This window comes from Armigeres subalbatus, chromosome 1 (genome assembly GCF_024139115.2).
Source record: "Armigeres subalbatus isolate Guangzhou_Male chromosome 1, GZ_Asu_2, whole genome shotgun sequence".
In the NCBI taxonomy this organism is placed as follows: domain Eukaryota; kingdom Metazoa; phylum Arthropoda; class Insecta; order Diptera; family Culicidae; genus Armigeres; species Armigeres subalbatus.
The window spans coordinates 269,893,265-269,910,957 of NC_085139.1; the positions used below are offsets into that span (position 1 = coordinate 269,893,265).

At 44.2% G+C, this 17,693-nt stretch overlaps 1 protein-coding gene across 1 annotated transcript in view; it reads right to left on the reverse strand.

The window, feature by feature from the left end:
• The window catches only part of LOC134213920 (uncharacterized), a 417,536-nt gene extending 401,499 nt beyond the window's left edge, over positions 1-16,037 (reverse strand). Inside the window, exon 1 of the mRNA XM_062693387.1 lies at positions 14,843-16,037. The gene's annotated coding sequence lies outside the window, so the exon portion shown is untranslated. The remainder of the gene's footprint in view (positions 1-14,842) is intronic.
• Positions 16,038-17,693: the final 1,656 nt, after the last annotated feature.

Below are 17,693 nucleotides of genomic sequence, written 5' to 3' on the forward strand. Positions count from 1 at the left end.
CAAGCTTGACATTTTCAATGCATTGTGTAGTTCAATGGATTCATGCGGGCAGCGGCAAAACGACTAAGTTACAACGAATGTCACTTAACGACAGCGAAGGTTTGGGGCAACCTTAAATATACAATTACCGTATCTATTTTCAAAACCAAGATGCAAACCCTTGCTGCTTGGAGCACATCGAATATGGGTAATGGAAGGCTAGGACGTGGAGTGAGTATTCTCCGATGTTATTTCCTTTTTATGTTTGTTTCTAAGACATTGCAAAACTGTCTGCTGAATATTAACTAGAAGCAAATTATCTCATCGAATAATGGACGAAATATCGCAAACGTTTTATGCAGAAACCGTGTCGTTGTTGAGCTCTTATGTGATCCATAAACGCGGCCCGTAGTGTCACCTGCTTGGAGCCACATTGAACTAAAGCAACAGTTTTCAACCTTTTTCTTTAGAGGAATCCCTTAACATTTCATTTCATTTATTTAGTTAACATCTAAACAGATAACACTGAATCAACAATTTGACGCCACAATGCACGGTTCGAGGCCGCATCTCTCCATCCTCGGATACGCCCCACGCTCGCCAAGTCGTTCTGCACCTGGTCTGCCCATCTCGCTCGCTGCGCTCCACGCCGTCTCGTACCTGCCGGATCGGAAGCGAACACCATCTTTGCAGGGTTGCTGTCCGGCATTCTTGCAACATGTCCTGCCCATCGTACCCTTCCGGCTTTAGCTACCTTCTGGATACTGGGTTCGCCGTAGAGTTGGGCGAGCTCATGGTTCATTCTTCGCCGCCACACACTGTCTTCTTGCACACCGCCAAAGATGGTCCTAAGCACGCGTCTCTCGAATACTCCGAGTGCTTGCAAGTCCTCCTCGAGCATTGTCCATGTTTCATGTCCGTAGAGGACTACCGGTCTTATTAACGTCTTGTACATGACACATTTGGTGCGGTGGCGAATCTTTTTCGACCGCAGTTTCTTCTGGAGCCCGTAGTAGGCCCGACTTCCACAGATGATGCGCCTTCGTATTTCACGACTAACGTTGTTGTCAGCCGTTAGCAAGGATCCGAGGTAGACGAATTCCTCGACCACCTCGAAGGTATCCCCGTCTATCGTAACACTGCTTCCCAGGCGGGCCCTGTCGCGCTCGGTTCTGCCCACAAGCATGTACTTTGTCTTTGACGCATTCACCACCAGTCCAACTTTTGTTGCTTCACGTTTCAGGCGGGTGTACAGTTCTGCCACCTTTGCAAATGTTCGGCCGACAATGTCCATGTCATCCGCGAAGCAAATAAATTGACTGGATCTGTTGAAAATCGTACCCCGGCTGTTACACCCGGCTCTCCGCATGACACCTTCTAGCGCAATGTTGAACAACAGGCACGAAAGTCCATCACCTTGTCTTAGTCCCCGGCGCGATTCGAACGAACTGGAGTGTTCGCCCGAAATCTTCACACAGTTTTGCACACCATCCACCGTTGCTTTGATCAGTCTGGTAAGCTTCCCAGGGAAGCTGTTCTCGTCCATAATTTTCCATAGCTCTACGCGGTCTATACTGTCGTATGCCGCCTTAAAATCAACGAACAGATGGTGCGTTGGGACCTGGTATTCACGGCATTTTTGAAGGATTTGCCGTACAGTAAAGATCTGGTCCGTTGTCGAGCGGCCGTCAACGAAGCCGGCTTGATAACTTCCCACGAACTCGTTCACTAATGGTGACAGACGACGGAAGATGATCTGGGATATCACTTTGTAGGCGGCATTAAGGATGGTGATCGCTCGAAAGTTCTCACACTCCAGCTTGTCGCCTTTCTTGTAGATGGGGCATATAACTCCACTCTTTCTGTAGCTGTTCAGTTTCCCAGATTCTGACTATCAGTTTATGCAGGCAAGTGGCCAGCTTCTCCGGGCCCATCTTGATGAGCTCAACTCCGATACCATCCTTACCAGCTGCTTTATTGGTCTTTAGCTGTTGAATGGCATCCTTAACTTCCCTCAAGGGTGGGGCTGGTTGGCTTCCATCGTCCGCTGAACTGACGTAGTCATCTCCTCCGCTGCCTTGACTTTCACTGCCTGTACTCTCAGCGCCATTCAGATGTTCCTCGTAGTGCTGCTTCCACCTTTCGATCACCACACGTTCGTCCGTCAAGATGCTCCCATCCTTATCCCGGCACATTTCGGCTCGCGGCACGAAGCCTTTGCGGGATGCGTTGAGCTTCTGATAGAACTTGCGTGTATCTTGAGAACGGCACAGCTGTTCCATCTCCTCGCACTCCGCTTCTTCCAGGCGGCGTTTCTTCTCCTGAAAAAGGCGGGTCTGCTGTCTCCGCTTCCGTCTATAACGTTCCACGTTCTGCCGGGTACCTTGCTGCAGCGCGACCGCCCGCGCTGCGTCCTTCTCCTCCAGAATCTGTCTGCACTCTTCGTCGAACCAATCGTTCCGTCGACTTCGACCCATATACCCGACGTTGTTCTCCGCTGCGTCGTTAATGGCTGCTTTAACTGTATTCCAGCAGTCCTCAAGAGGGCCCCATCGAACTCACCCTCTTCCGGCAACGCTGCCTCGAGATACTGCGCGTATGCAGTTGCGACATAAGGTTGCTTCATTCGCTCTAGGTCTTACCACGGCTGTCGTCGGTACCGAACATTGTTGATGACGGATAGTTTTGGGCGCAGTTTAACCATCACCAGATAGTGGTCAGAGTCGATGTTAGCGCCACGATATGTCCTGACGTCGATAATGTCGGAGAAGTGCCGTCCATCAATCAGAACGTGGTCGATTTGTGATTCTGTCTGCAGTGGTGATCTCCAGGTGTACCGATACGGGAGGCTGTGTTGGAAGTAGGTGCTACGAATAGCCATATTCTTGGAGGCGGCGAAATCAATTAGTCGTAGGCCGTTTTCGTTCGTCAGCCGGTGAGCGCTGAACTTTCCAATAGTCGGTCTAAACTCCTCCTCTTGGCTAACCTGAGCGTTCAAATCTCCTATGATGATTTTGACGTCGTGTCTTGGGCAGCTGTCGTACTCACGTTCCAGCTGCGCGTAGAATGCGTCCTTATCATCATCAGTGCTTCCGGAGTGTGGGCTATGGACGTTGATTATGCTGAAGTTGAAGAACCGGCCTTTGATCCTCAACCTGCACATTCTTTCATTGATCGGCCACCACCCGATCACGCGCCTTTGCATATCGCCCATCACTATGAAAGCTGTTCCCAGCTCGTGTGTGTTGCCGCAGCTCTGGTAGATGGTATGATTACCTCTAAACGTTCGCACCATTGATCCCTTCCAACAAACCTCCTGCAGCGCTACGATGCCGAATCCACGGTCCTTGAGCACATCGGCGAGTATGCGTGTGCTCCCGATGAAGTTGAGAGATTTGCAGTTCCACGAACCGAGTTTCCAATCGCTAGTCCCTTTTCGTCGCAGTGGTCTTCGCCGATGGTTCCGGTCCGTACTCTCTTGTTGATTGTTCGTTGCTTATGTTTTTTAAAGGCTGGCTTGCAGGGCCTGACACCAAACCCCCTAAATTTCCGGAGGACCATTCCTCCTTATTTCCGGTGGACCATGATGCACAGTTTCACTTAGAGTCCCTCGCTGGCACTCGGACGATGATCAGCCGCCCCTAACATGGAGAACAGACGCTGTTGTGAGCCGATCCTGACATGGAGAACAGACGCTCAATAAGATTTGCACCTCCGGAGAGGAGCAAACCCCCTTCCCTGTCAGCATACGACCATAGTTCCCACCAGGGTTGGTTACCCGATCTTCCCTAAGGTTGCTCGTATCCCGGCCAGCACCGCGGGGAGGTAGGGATAGGAGTTGCTGGGTAAGAGGCTAAGGACCGCGAGATGGGGTCTATTTTATTCCTTCAGGTACGCGAAGTACCAATGGTACGCTTTACCCAGCATTTGCCGTGCCGAATTCCTTAACATGTTGGCATTGATTATGGTACCCCCTAGGGTACAGACTCTGGCTCCAATAGAAATCCTTGAAAATATTCACAGATATATAAAGAAACTTTAAATTTTCTTTGACTAAGCATTTGAATATTGGATCTTAGTTTTTGATAAACATAATTCATAGATTTTGACAAAAAAATATTAATTCCTGTTAACATGGAAACCCATTTGGTTTATTTCTTTGATTCCCAATCTTTTTTCTGGAAGTCAAATTATCAGAATTTTGAGAAAATTATTACATTCTAAAGAGAAAAATATGAATACAGCTTTATATGACTAGTTACAAAGACATTCCACTGAGAATATACTCAATCTACTTAACAAATATCACTTCTGATATTTCCAGATATCTAAGTATTAAATATAGAACAACTACCTATTGATAATTTAATCCACAGTTGCACCAACAATTGTGATTTTTTATTGAGAGATGAGTAACGAGTTTTTCATCAATAGAAAATATTCCAGAGTTACAAGATTTTTTTTATAACTTAATAATAAATAAATGATAATTAATAAAACAGAAAATCAGAAATAAACACATCATAAAGTTGATCAGAATTTTTTCTGGTGTCAGGTTCTTCAAAGTTCCTCCTGTTATTACAAATTATTCATGGGGAATTCTCCAGACATGATTTGGGATTTTTTTTATTCATTCTGATATCTATTTTTTTTTATTTAAACAAAATTCTGATATTTTTTGTTCAACGATTTTCATGTATTTATTTGGTAATTCACCATTACTAAGGTAAGTGATCGCCCAGCAGAAAGCGAGGAGGTAATCGCTGCCGTGATCGATATGAGGACGGTCGAGGCAAAGCAGTAGACCGAAACGTCACGCAGAAAAAAAGGGTTTAGTTTTTCCACAATTTTCATTTATGTGTCGATGAATCGGCACCAAAAACCAACTATCTTATTTATTTATTATTAGACTAAGGCCGGAGTGGCATGTGCTGTTGCATTGCGCGTTACATGGCTGCACGTATCGCCAAACACCCAATCTGCCGAGAGTCCTCCATCTGATCGATCCACCTTGCTCGCTGTGCACCCACCTCTTGTTCCCATCGGATCGTTGTCTAAAACCATTTTCACCGTATTACTGTTTGACATTCTGGCTACGTGCAAGGCCCACCGCAGTCGTCCGAGTTTCGCCGTGTGTACGATAGATTGGTTCTTCCAACAGCAGATGCAACTCGTGGTTCATTCGCCTCCTCCACGTACCATCCGCCATCTACACCCCACCATAGATGGAACGCAGCACTTTCCTTCCGAAAACTCACAGTGCGCGTTGGTCCTTCACGAGCATCGTCCAGGTCTCGTGTCCGTAGAGAACTACCGGTCTAATAAGGGTTTTGTAGAGAGTCAGTTTGGTACGGCGGCGAACTCTATTCGATCTGAGCGTTTTGTGGAGTTCAAAGTACGTACGGGTTCCTGCAATGATGCGTCTCCGAATTTCTCTGCTAGTATCGTTGTCGGAGCCCGGGTAGACGAAAATTGTTTATTAACAGTAAAACGTGATATTGATAACAAAACATGATATTAACTTGTTTGAAATAAGAGTAAAAATAACAAGCAAAAATAACAAAAATTTGCACCAAAATATCATAAAAATATCAGGTTTTGCCATTAACAAGAACTTATTAATATCTTGAGCCATTAGTTTGTTCTTGTTAATAGCAAAATCTGACATCATTCTTTTCCACTAACTGCTCACATTCGCCGTTATACTAGTCGTTTCTTTGTTCCGGGGGCAACGTGCCCCCAACTTCAAGCCAACTACAAGAGAAGCTGCGCCTAGCTTCCATGCATAATCGATCTAAGCTTCCATTCGTGATCCTTAATTCGTCGCCTATGTCGTTGCCGATTGTTTCGAGTCGTATTATCTTCTATGGTGTTCGGAACGATTATTTTTAAAAGTGACTTATTAGGCCTGCGCCTGGGTCTCCAAGTAGCCTTGCATGCAAAGGCGTAGGATTGCCCTATTTGAAGATGGCGAGTTCTGTTCTCGGTCCGATATTGGATGTTTCCAGATGGAAAACATTCTCGACTCCTTGGACATAGTGTGACCATTGTACTTGCCACACAATATACATACTCATGCAATGGCGGGCATATAAAGCTTTCAATTAATAACTTAGTAAATGCTAATAGAATACTAAGTTGAAAAGCGGGCCAAGTGCCGGTTGGAATGTAGAGCCATTGAAGAAGAAGAAGAAGAAACGTACCTTCTAATAGGTTTACTTTTGAATATCAGAAATACTTAAAATTCTTTTTTGCAATTCCTGATCATAATATCTTCGTTGGTCTTTGAGTGATAAAACGGCCTACTTTTCCATACCAACGAAATGGGTGCTTTAATAAACATTATGCAACTCAAATGGGTTGTTATTATTCATTATAACAGTCATTTGGGATGTATAATGAAAAACCAATATCAGAACAGTAGTTACATGACTACATTTTGCTGAATTAGCTTCGGTAACTGCTCAAATAGTGTATTCTATGCGCCCCGTAATAAATTAAATAGTTTGGGGGACACGACATCAAAAATTTCCAAAGTCAAGTACATCTATCGCTACACGGTTTATCGAACTATGCAATGTGGCACGGTAACATGGAATCTGATTGTTCTCCGCAGCAACATAATTTATTGGCAACAATGATCATGTAGAGTAAATAAAACTGTACAATTTTGGTACAGATTTATCAAATGAAAGTCAATTTTTCATCATTGCAAAAAATAGCGTGTGCTACTCGTTGCAAAACTCGATTTTTTCAGCATTCGTTTTATTTATTCAACGAGGCTAACTCGTGCTGAAAAACTCATCTTTTTGCAACTTGTTGCATAAACTACTATTTACGTCACGTGCCGTAAAAAAGAGGACGTAAAACGCATTGACTTATAGAAAATTGCCGTAAAAAGTTGGTATAGTATACCATTTTCGATATACGAACTGACGCGTCTGATAAAAGCAACCTCTGTTTCTTGCGTTGATCTTTATCTGCAGGTAGTATAGCATGGAATAGAGATGGAATAGAGAATGGAATAGAGAATGGAATTTGCAAAAAAGAATCCACGTGTCTTGGAGGGACTCGAACCCTCAACCTCCTACTCTCTAGATAGGCGTGATAACCCCTACACAACAAGACCACTTAAAGGCCACGTTTGCGGTAAGCCATCAGAATCCGAGCTAACCGCGGTTAGCTCTCTTTTTTGCAAATTGAATATCTTTCGGATGCTTGATTTGTCCAATCTCCACATGTGCTTTACTGTTGTATATCCACAGTCAAGCGAGTGCACATTGTTTATTAAACGCGAGGATCGCACTCCATGCCTCCCAACAACGGGCTGGGCGGGCGGTGCATATGCACAGCCAACATATTTAATATATTTTAATGTTTGAGTAATTTTAAATTATATGATGGGTATTAAAACTATTGATTATCAACGTAACAATATTGAAAATTTATCCGCCCGGTAAACATTTCACGCCTTTCACGCCCGGTAACCAAAATCAGAACCAACCAATTACGTTCATGCATCCCCAAGACGAATATAAAGTTGGAGACCCATACTGCCGCCAACCGCAAGTCGAACACATCTGTATACGGCGTCCATATACAGATGTGCTCGACTTGCGGTTAGCGGCAGCATATGCCACCAAATCCAGTCACATGTAAGCTGCTGCAACCAAATCGGTCTGGATTACGCTACTAGAGGTTAAGGTACGCACCATTTGGCCCACCACTTCATTTTCTCTGTGCATAAAAAGAGCCATGTCTTGCGCGCCCAAAATCAAAATCATTCGGCTTTTTGTTAGGAGCACTATTATACACAGTGAAAATGAAAAAAGAAATTCATTCAACAATGGCGGACGTCGGCGATAGTTGCTGCAGAAGACTTGTCAGTAGGAACAGCACTCAAGTGAAATCGTTGCTCGCATGCTGTTAGTAGTTGCAAAGACGCACAATTTCGGAAAATTGGTCCTTTGTCAGGGCCATTACTATACAAAGGATGCTGCTGCGACCGCCACCGACGCCATAATAGCCACTTTCAATTTGAAGAAAATTTGTTCAAAATTGAACTATCTTTCGTTCAAAATGGGGGTGATGAAACGAAGCGATATATGCGCCTTCACAATCACTGTAAGCAACGCTTCTTGAATCCTTGTTGAGACATTACAGTTACTAACAGAAACCAACAGATTGTCCGATTCTTGTGAGAATATTTTACTTTATTAGTTTTCACTTATTAGTGCACGCCGTGGTGAACTTACCTTTAAGATAAAAAATCTTAGTGCTCTATTATACACTAAAGCATGTTTAATTAGGAGAAATTTTCACCACATTACATCAGCACAATCTCATGGTTTCTGTAGAAAATTGGATGGCGTCATTCTTGACCTCTGCGACGGCCGTCGACAGGTAGATTTAACATGAAATTATATACAAGGATGCGCCTTTCCAAATATTAACCACAATTAAGCAATCAAATATATCTTTCCAATTCAAAATGGTTCCAAACGCGAACGCGGCGTTTAAATTCACTGTAGGATCCTCCCAAGACGATCATCACTGACGCTACCATAATTGTCTTCAAATTTTCTGTTCTTGTAAAGAATTTTCGTCACACATCCATTGGCTTTCATTTAACATACTGATCCTAAAAAGGACCGGCTTATGCGCTTCGATACACATCCGCTGACGATTTTTGCGTATGGCCGCTCGATGCTTTACCACGATTTACAAACAAATTTCACTTGAGTACTGCTGATGAAGGCCACGCGACGAGCACCACCAAGGCCGATGCTGGGACCGCTCTCAAACAAAATGGCTCGCGCACGATTTTTTGTTCAATGAATTTATGTTTTTTTACCTGTTTGAGCTTTAACAATAGCTTAAATGTCAAGGGCTCAGCAACATGGCCCTTCATCTTTGATATTCTGGATGTTTATGTTTAGTTGGAGTGTAATTTGAATATTGTCTAATTTAACATGATAGCTTTTGAGGAGCATTATTTGATATTTAAATTGGGTAACCTAACTACTACGTAGTAGTGTAACTATTGCCATTAAAAATTGGATAACCTAGATTGGAATTAGCGGTCTAATAGCAGCCTGGTCCGAAGTTGAGCAACGGGCCCTGAACCGATCTTTACACTCACCAAAGCGTTCATTTAATGTTTTCATCCCGGCCAGACGGTGGACCTCAGAAGTTCGTGCCCTGGGAGCACTGTTTAGGATCATCTTCAGGAACTTCTTTTGCCCTCGTTGGAGTTTCAGAAGATACGTTTTAGCACAGCTCTCCCAGATCGTCATGTCGTATTCGATCACGGGGAGGATGATTTGCTTGTGATATCCAACTCCTCCTAGAAGTCGTTAGGAATAAGATGGACGATGTTCTGTCCAAGATTATGCGAGCTGACGAAGTGACGACCTATTTCGGTAACCTTCTCTGCAGGAGTTATCAAGCGATCTTTAGAGCCATTGTTGTCTGGGATCAAAGGTGGAATGAGCCAAGGCTGAGATTTTAGAATAGCGCCTCCGCCTTAGAGAGCGCCTCCGGATGCCACTGGTAGTCGATGTTCTCATCCACACACCGTTGAAACCGACTTGGTGATAGTTACGCCGGGTTACCTCGTGCCGATCCACCGAAATTCCAACTTCCACCACCACCGGATAGTGGTCTAAGCTGAGCTCCTGGAAGACGACCGGTTGGGAGACGTGATCATTCATGTTCGTGATGAAAATGTCGAGCGTTGCATGGGCCCGGACCGTACCAACCGGGTAGGGCTATCAGTTCTCAGGATAGTGTAGTGGTCCTCCAGCACGTCGTTGGACCAGACGACACCGTTCCTGTTTGAGATGGAGTTTCCCCACGATTAGTGCTTTGCTTTCAGGTCTCCGGCGATGATGAACTGCCCCTGTCGCCGAGTCATCTCTTCGTAGTTCGGCCGATGTGCCGTCGTCGACTTTGACTTGTGTGGGACAGTAAGCCACGATTAACGTGACGACTCCGACGGAGCTTAAAGTCCGGCAGCAGGCGGCAGACGGTGTTGCTCCGCAAGGCGATTGCCACTCGCCCCCTCTGGAGCTTGTTGATTGGAACTCCGGCCGCGTAAAACCCGTAATTTTTGCACTTACCTCGGGCTTCAGGTGGGTTTTCTGTGATGAAAGCCGCGTCAATCTCCTTCTCCTGAAGGAAGTCGCTGAACTCGACGATTTTGCTCTTGAGCGAGCAAGCGTTCCAGTTTGCCAGACCCAACCTGAAATCCTTTTTCAATGACAAAAAGGCCCAGAGTGTAGATCTGGTCGAACCGGGATTTGCAGCTTCGAAGCCGAGCCGCAAGTTAGCTGAATATTGGAGCCAGCTGCTCCGGGGTGTAGAGCGGAGCAGAATCCACCGGGGAAAGAGGATGCTCTTCTTCTTCTGGCAGGTAGTGCTGGAGCTTGAACTGATGCAGCTCCTGCTTCCAGCTGCTTGCGCACGCGAGAATGCTGCTTAATTGTGTTCAAACCTATTAGCCCCGCCCCTTTGTTAATCGTTATGAGTGCAAATTTTATGTGCTGTTCTCTCGCATGATTGGCGGATGCTGCAGATCCGGTTTGCTGTGAATAATCGTGCGACCGTCGTCAGCAACATCATCATGATTTCGAAATTCGTCCAACAATGATGGCCGTCGGCAAGAGTTGCAGAAATCTCGTCATTGGGGGAGCAGTATTAAAGCGAGACTTTCTCGCATACTAATAGTGAATGGCGCACTTAATCGGTCCTTTTTCAGGACCATTATTTTATGAAGAAGAAGGTTTTGTTTACCGTTTTAAACATTGTGGCACAAATGAAATTTTCTTGCGAAATTGAATACTTTCAGTTTGCTGCTGTTGGTTGGTAGAAGCATTGAGAGGATTTTTGCCAGATGTGGCCGTCGACGGGTAGTTGCTGCAGAGAATTATTCATAAAGATGGCGTCTGTAGCAAATACCCAGTAAACACAAGATCGTATATAATGTCAGTTAAGATGCAAAAGTGGAAGCGATATACGTACTTTCCCATACAATATGTGCGTATATCGCCCCCACTTTAGCATATTATGTTGCATCATATACGATTTTGTGTTGACTAGGTAGGCGGTAAAACAGTGAATGGCTGTCGTCGGTGACTTTTAAAACAAATTATATTGAGCGCTGCCGATGCTGAGGATGACCGCACGTTGATTTCCAGCAAAACCGCAACCGCGCGCGGGAAAGCAGCTTTGTGAATTAACTAGCATTAACCCTTTTGTTACCGACCCGGGTACCCACGGACTTAAAATGATCATAACATTGTCAGTTTTCACCGATTTTGACAATTTTGGTTGCTACGGATGCAGGAACTTACCTATTCGATACATGTTGCAGATAACCGATTCGGATTACCTGGTAACCGGAATTCCGGATTAACTGGGCCAAATCCCAAAGTATGTGTAAATTGAAGATATATATTCAACCAAATGAAGATTCCTTGCGTCATGACTAATAAACTTTGTTGGAAATTTAAAGAATATAACTTAACTACGTTACAGGACCATCTTATGAATTCATCCCGGAACGGTTATTCCGGAAACAGCTTCCCGTCGGGCCTAAAGTGGCCACAAACTTATTCTTAAGAAATCCTGGCAATATGGGTATCAAAATTCATGAAATTATTTCGGAAGCATGATCCGATAAGTCATCCTGGAGCAGGTTCCCGTGGGGCCTAAAGTGGCCACAAACTTATTCTGAAGAAACCCTGGCAATATGGGTATCAAAATTCATGAAATTGTATCGGAAGCATGATCCGATAAGTAATTGGACCATTGGATGGTTTGACAACGGACCGGTCATCCTGGAACAGGTTCCCGTGGGGCCTAAAGTGGCCACAAACTTATTCTGAAGAAACCCTGGCAATGTGGGTATCAAAATTCATGAAATTGTCTCGGAAGCATGATCTTTTGGTATATTAGACCATAAGATGGTTTGACAATGGACCGGTCATTCTCAAACAGGTTTCCGAGGGGACCCTCATTTAGAAGAAACACTTGCCATCTTCTTTTTCCGTTATTTCTTGTCAAAAGACTTGTCAAAGAAAAATTCTTGACAGGTACTCAGAAATGATTTATAATAAACCACAGGCGCTGTAAGTATCATTGGTGTTTGCTGAATAGTTTACAAAAATAAAAAGAACGACTAAAATTTTCAAATTTTTTTGTGGTGACAAAATGGGTCAAAAACGTGGCAAAAGCGGGACGTGATAAAATCGGGTAGAAAATGTGATAAAGTCGGAGGTAGATAAAATCGGGGAGTGACAAAATCGGGTCAACATTGTGTAACTTTTCACTTCTCTCTTCTCATTTCTCTCAGTTCACTTTTCATGTTTTACTTTCCACTTCTCACTGCTCACTTCTCACTATTCACTCCTCACTTTTCATTCGACCCAATAACCATTCGGCCTAACAGCCATTCAGCCTGATGACCCAACATCAGTCCCATCTTCTTGGAAAAACATGTTTCCGGAAATATTCCAAGAACTTTGATACCAGGGTGTCTTCTAAATGAGTTTGTGGCCACTAAAAGCCTTTCGGGAGCTTGTTCTAGGATGACTGTTCTGGTTGATATCCATCCTATGGTTTCAACTTTATGGATAACATATTTCCGAAACAATTCCAAAAGTTTTGATACCCATATTGCCAGGGTTTATTTTAAATGAGTTTTTGGCCCCTACGAGCCCTCCGGGAACCTGTTCCAGAATGACCGTTCCGGTTCATATCCACCCTTTGGTCTCAACTACATGAATAATATGTTTCAAGAACAATTCCAAGAATTTTGATTCTCATATTGCCAGGATTTCTACCAAATGAATTAATGGTCACTTTAGGCCCTCCGGGAACCTGTTCCACAATGACCGTTCCGGGTCATATCCATCCTATGCTCTCAACTACATGGAAATTATGTTTCCGGAACAATTCCAAGAATTTTGATGCCCATTTAGCTAGGGTTTATTCTAATAAATTTTTGGCCACTACGGGCCCTCCGGGAACCTGTTCCAGAATGACCGTTCCGATTCCTATCCATCCTATGGTTTCAACTATATGAATAATATGTTCCCGAAACAATTTCAAGAATTTTGATACCCATGTTGCCAGGAATGAATTTGCGGCCACTATAGGGCCCACGGGAACCTACTCCGGGATATCCGTTCCGAGTCCATATGATCACGTGGTCCTAATACGGTGGGAGCTCATAACCCTCGAATTTTCTGCGAAACTGGTAACTCAGGATACAAGAAATCATCATTTAGATTCTATAAGATCAACTTCTCCATTTTTGAGACATGGTCTAGCAAATCCGGAACTCCGGTAACCAGGTAATCCGGATCGGTCCTATGTGACATGGATCGGATAGAGGATGAATTTCCTAATCCATAGCAAACGGAATCGTCTAAATCGGTTGAAAACTGACGAAGTTATGGTCATACCAAAACGTGGGTACCCGGGTACCCTGTCGGTACGTTACGGGGTAAAAATATTCAGAAGCCCCTCCCCAAGCCCCCCCCTACTGGATTTTCATTTTCGTACCACCCAAACCTTAATTTTGCCGAGTTTGAAGATGTCACGGAGTTTCAATTTCCTGCGATGCTTAGAACCCTAAAAAAAATCACTTGAAAACGAAAAAGGTACCCGGGTACCCTGTCGGTAACAAAAGGGTTAAATAGCCGGTAGCGGTCCAAGTAACATCTGTGATGACCGTCGGCAGTGGTTGAAGAAAATGCTTATGCTGAGAACAGATTACGATCTGTTTGTAACGTAAATATTTTACACTTCCCATAATTTTTGGTTAAAATTTGCGATTGTGTCATGTGTACAACCAATATTTACATAATATTACGAATCTCATTGCACTAAGAGGTTTCGCGTAGTTTACGTCGAGCGGTCGTATCTTGTACACAACCCTTCTGATTTTTCTTACTGGCTTAAGCTAATGTTGGTTTATTTTCAAGCACTAAGGTAAAAGACACAATAGTGGGGTCTATCCCACTATTTGTTGGTTCACACCAAGTCTATACTTCATGTTACTTAGCTCAAGTATGCTTATGAAAGTTGATTATTTATATTGCATCCAAAAAGTATTTTAATTCCAGCAGCAATATGGGAGACGCAGCTTTGGGAAGACTACCACAACTAACGGGTGGCAACTAAAAAATTGACAAATGGATACACTACATGGGTTGCTGCGATAGTGCTTATTTTGTAAAAAAAAGGACTACCACAACTATATGTACACCCACGATTATCGTATCTTTTACGTACGTTGAGTTTATTTCTTAAAATTTTGTTCTTTGATGCCGTGCTTAAGTTATTCTACTGAAGAACAGAATCTTTAGCGAAATTGTCATGACTTGCACTAGTGGACATAATCGGTCTATCATTCTGGGTGCACACTCAATTCAGCTCGGCTTTTTATATTGTTTTGCCGAGATCCACACAGTCGAGTGATCGGGTTTTGACTTACTGCTTTCTGCTGGTAAAATAATATGTATACTGTGGCACTCAATGAAGCCGTCGTAATCAGACATTCATTCGATTGATAGCTCAGCAAACGAACATAAATCAAGCTTTGCACAGCTGAGGTCGACAAAAAAAAATAACTGCGTAGGGCTATTTAATGATCACTGCAAATAGCAATGTCCAAACAAATACCTTATTTCAGATGCTTCTTTCCAGAAAATCTGGCAACGCCAAGCACTACACGAGCAGTGCACTCCCTTCTACATGCATCCCTTATACATATGCATCTGTTGGAGATTATTGATTGCAGTTTTTGCCAGTGGCAAAATAGCATAAGAAATTTTTCGGTTCCCTCCACGCTTACCTCTGCTTTCTACTCGCCGAAAACGAATTGGAATAGTTTGCTCACTGCTGTTGCTGCTCACTCTCCCCCAAAGGATGCTTTGAGTCTCTCGCTCAACGTTTACTGATGCCGAAGTCCGCTTGCAACTGCATGCAATTGAGGGCTTATGTTGTTGGTAGGTATGTCTGGAGGCTGCGTGTTTCCTCCCGTGCCCACCTGCATAGCTTGAATTGTAGTTTCAAAAGCAAAATGTATGCAAGTAGGCCGTAAAGTCACTTGCACCCTTGTCCCTTCCTCTGAGCACACGCCTCTTATTCACCCCCGTTCAATGCTCGAACTGACGTTTCGACTTCACAGAGTAAATCCTTTTGAAAATTCACTACCCTTTGGCTCTTTTCCTCTGACCCTTATTCAAATTCATTCACTATCGATGCACTCTGGCATGCCACTTGCCATTCAAGGAGAAAATTTGCTTTGCTTTCCTGCGAGGAAAACTCCTCCAATCAGCAGCTGATCCCCACCCCTTTGCCGCGGCACACTTGAATTGATTCGTAATTTTCCTGCTCTCCGCTTTCTCTTCTTCTAATTTTCCGTATAACTGCTTCTGCTGCTGCTCAATCACTCACAACCACTCTGTTGATTACGGGGCACTGCTGTTGCTGCTGCTACTGCTGGGGATTTCGCGACCAGCTCGCGCAAAAAAGAACCCATCATCATCACCGCCATCACCCGCTACATCCTTCTCGCCACACTTGACAAAAGTGGTGTTCTTTTCTTAGACACAGACACGGCATCCCTTGTTACGAACGCCACCGATGTGAGGCCCGTATTCACCACCGCCTCCCGTGTCGGGGACTTATTTTGACGACACGGTCATTTCCACTCGCACCAACACACCGAGACAACGCGCCAGCCAAGTCAGAGTCGATTTTGCCGAAAACTTGGAGGACGCAGATAGTTTTTCTGAACGCACTCCAACGCCTTCTCCAACAGCCAGCCCTTCAAATCTGGACGACGTTGACTGTCACTCACACAGACTCGAACCCCGAGCGGAGATGTTCCACACTATGCTTTACGTCCGTGGGAAATGCGAGGACGATTAAGCAATTTTTTCCTCCTCCATCAGCTATTTTCCTCCACGGACAACGGTCACACACGGCCACAACCGAAGCGACGAACTTTTGCCAGAACCGGAACCACACGACGACTGCTCACCGTCAGCGCTCGGACACTTCTGGCTGACACTACCTCGGCTGACCAAGCTCTCACTCCGTTCAGCTCAGCTCACTTCACAGTCACGCAGCATCCAAAGGAATTCGAATTTCAAATCATCTTCCCATCATACCATGCGAGCAGTGCTGAGAGCCGCGAGATCAAGGGAGCGCGAGCGCTCCACCAGAGAGAGCTGCATTCACGGTTTTTCATTTTCCACCACACACCAGTCACGACGGTAGCCGGATCCGAATGTGACAAATTTCACGGTTGCTGTTGTTGCTGCATGGTGGGAGGGCAAAGCAGAGCACTGAATGCAGAGCGAGAGATTCGTTAAAAGGAAAAATTATTAGATTTCCTACAGAAGGGGGTCCCCGTGGGCCATGGCCACCGCACAACGACGACACGGCTACCACCCACTTGCAGTGCTCTGCTGCTGCTGCTGCTTTCGACGGGTTTCGCGAACGGCAGCAAAGCAGGCGAGAAGGAAATGGGTTCTATGTTTTGGATGCTGCTGCTGTCAAGGCGAAAGGGCAGCCTACTACACATGCTAGTGACTACCTTGTGCTAGAAAATTGTGAATCGGTTCGTGGATGAGGGACGGGTGCGACGGAGGAAAGTTACGCTCCCCGGTTGTCTATCTGCTGCTGGCTGTCGTGTCGTCAAGAAATGCGAATTCCGGTGCGAGCAGTTGTCTGTGAATGTGGCTATGACCGTGCCGTGGAACTGTGTAGTGGGGTAATATTGAAATTAAGTTGTAATTTGTTTTCTTTTTGGATTAATGTTTGAGATAGATAAGATTCTTAATAGTTGGTCACAAGTTTAACAAATCGTTTTTTTTTTTGCTGCAGTATATGCACGCGAAGAAATCTCGCCTAACTTTTCAAAAGGACCTAAGTAACATTTTTTTCATGAATTAATTTGAATACTGCAATCAATAGCTTTCATGTTGCTCTGTTGATTGCGCTATTCAAATTAATTCATGAAAAAAATGTTACTTAGGTCCTTTTGAAAAGTTAAGCGAGAAATGTTTCATATATGGGCAACTATCACGCTTCCCATCATCCCACCTACCACCACATTATGATTGGCGATAAAAAAAAGGGGAAACCATGCACCAAGGCCTTGGTATTTAAAATATCGACAATTCTAGCCGTAATCCAGCAAAATAAATGTTAACAAAGCTTGGTAATAAATACTGAAAAAAAGTCTCTTAGATGAAGGACTTTCATTCAACAAATTCTAAGGTCAATATAATAATGTATGTGTGTTACAGTAGGAAATAATGAACCTCGCTGAAAATAGTGAACCCCCTGAGTTAAAACCGCCACTAAACTAATATCCTCGCTTTCAATGGATAGACAGTAGACACTTGATTTTGACTGTTGTTTTTATTGTTTACGAACGAAAAATTGAAAATTGAGCTGACTTCTTCTCTATTGCAGGACACAAGTCACACTATCATATGGTCACACTATCATATGGTCGGGGTTCAGCCAAACCGCACCAAGCGGCTTTTCGACTGGCTTGTGATATTTTGTTCGTTCAAAGACAACGGAAAAAGTTTCATACAAAATTCAGCGTACATTTGCAGTAGGATATCCTCAGTTATGGGGTTGAGTGATATGCGATACGATTTGCGACTGATTAAATCTGCTAA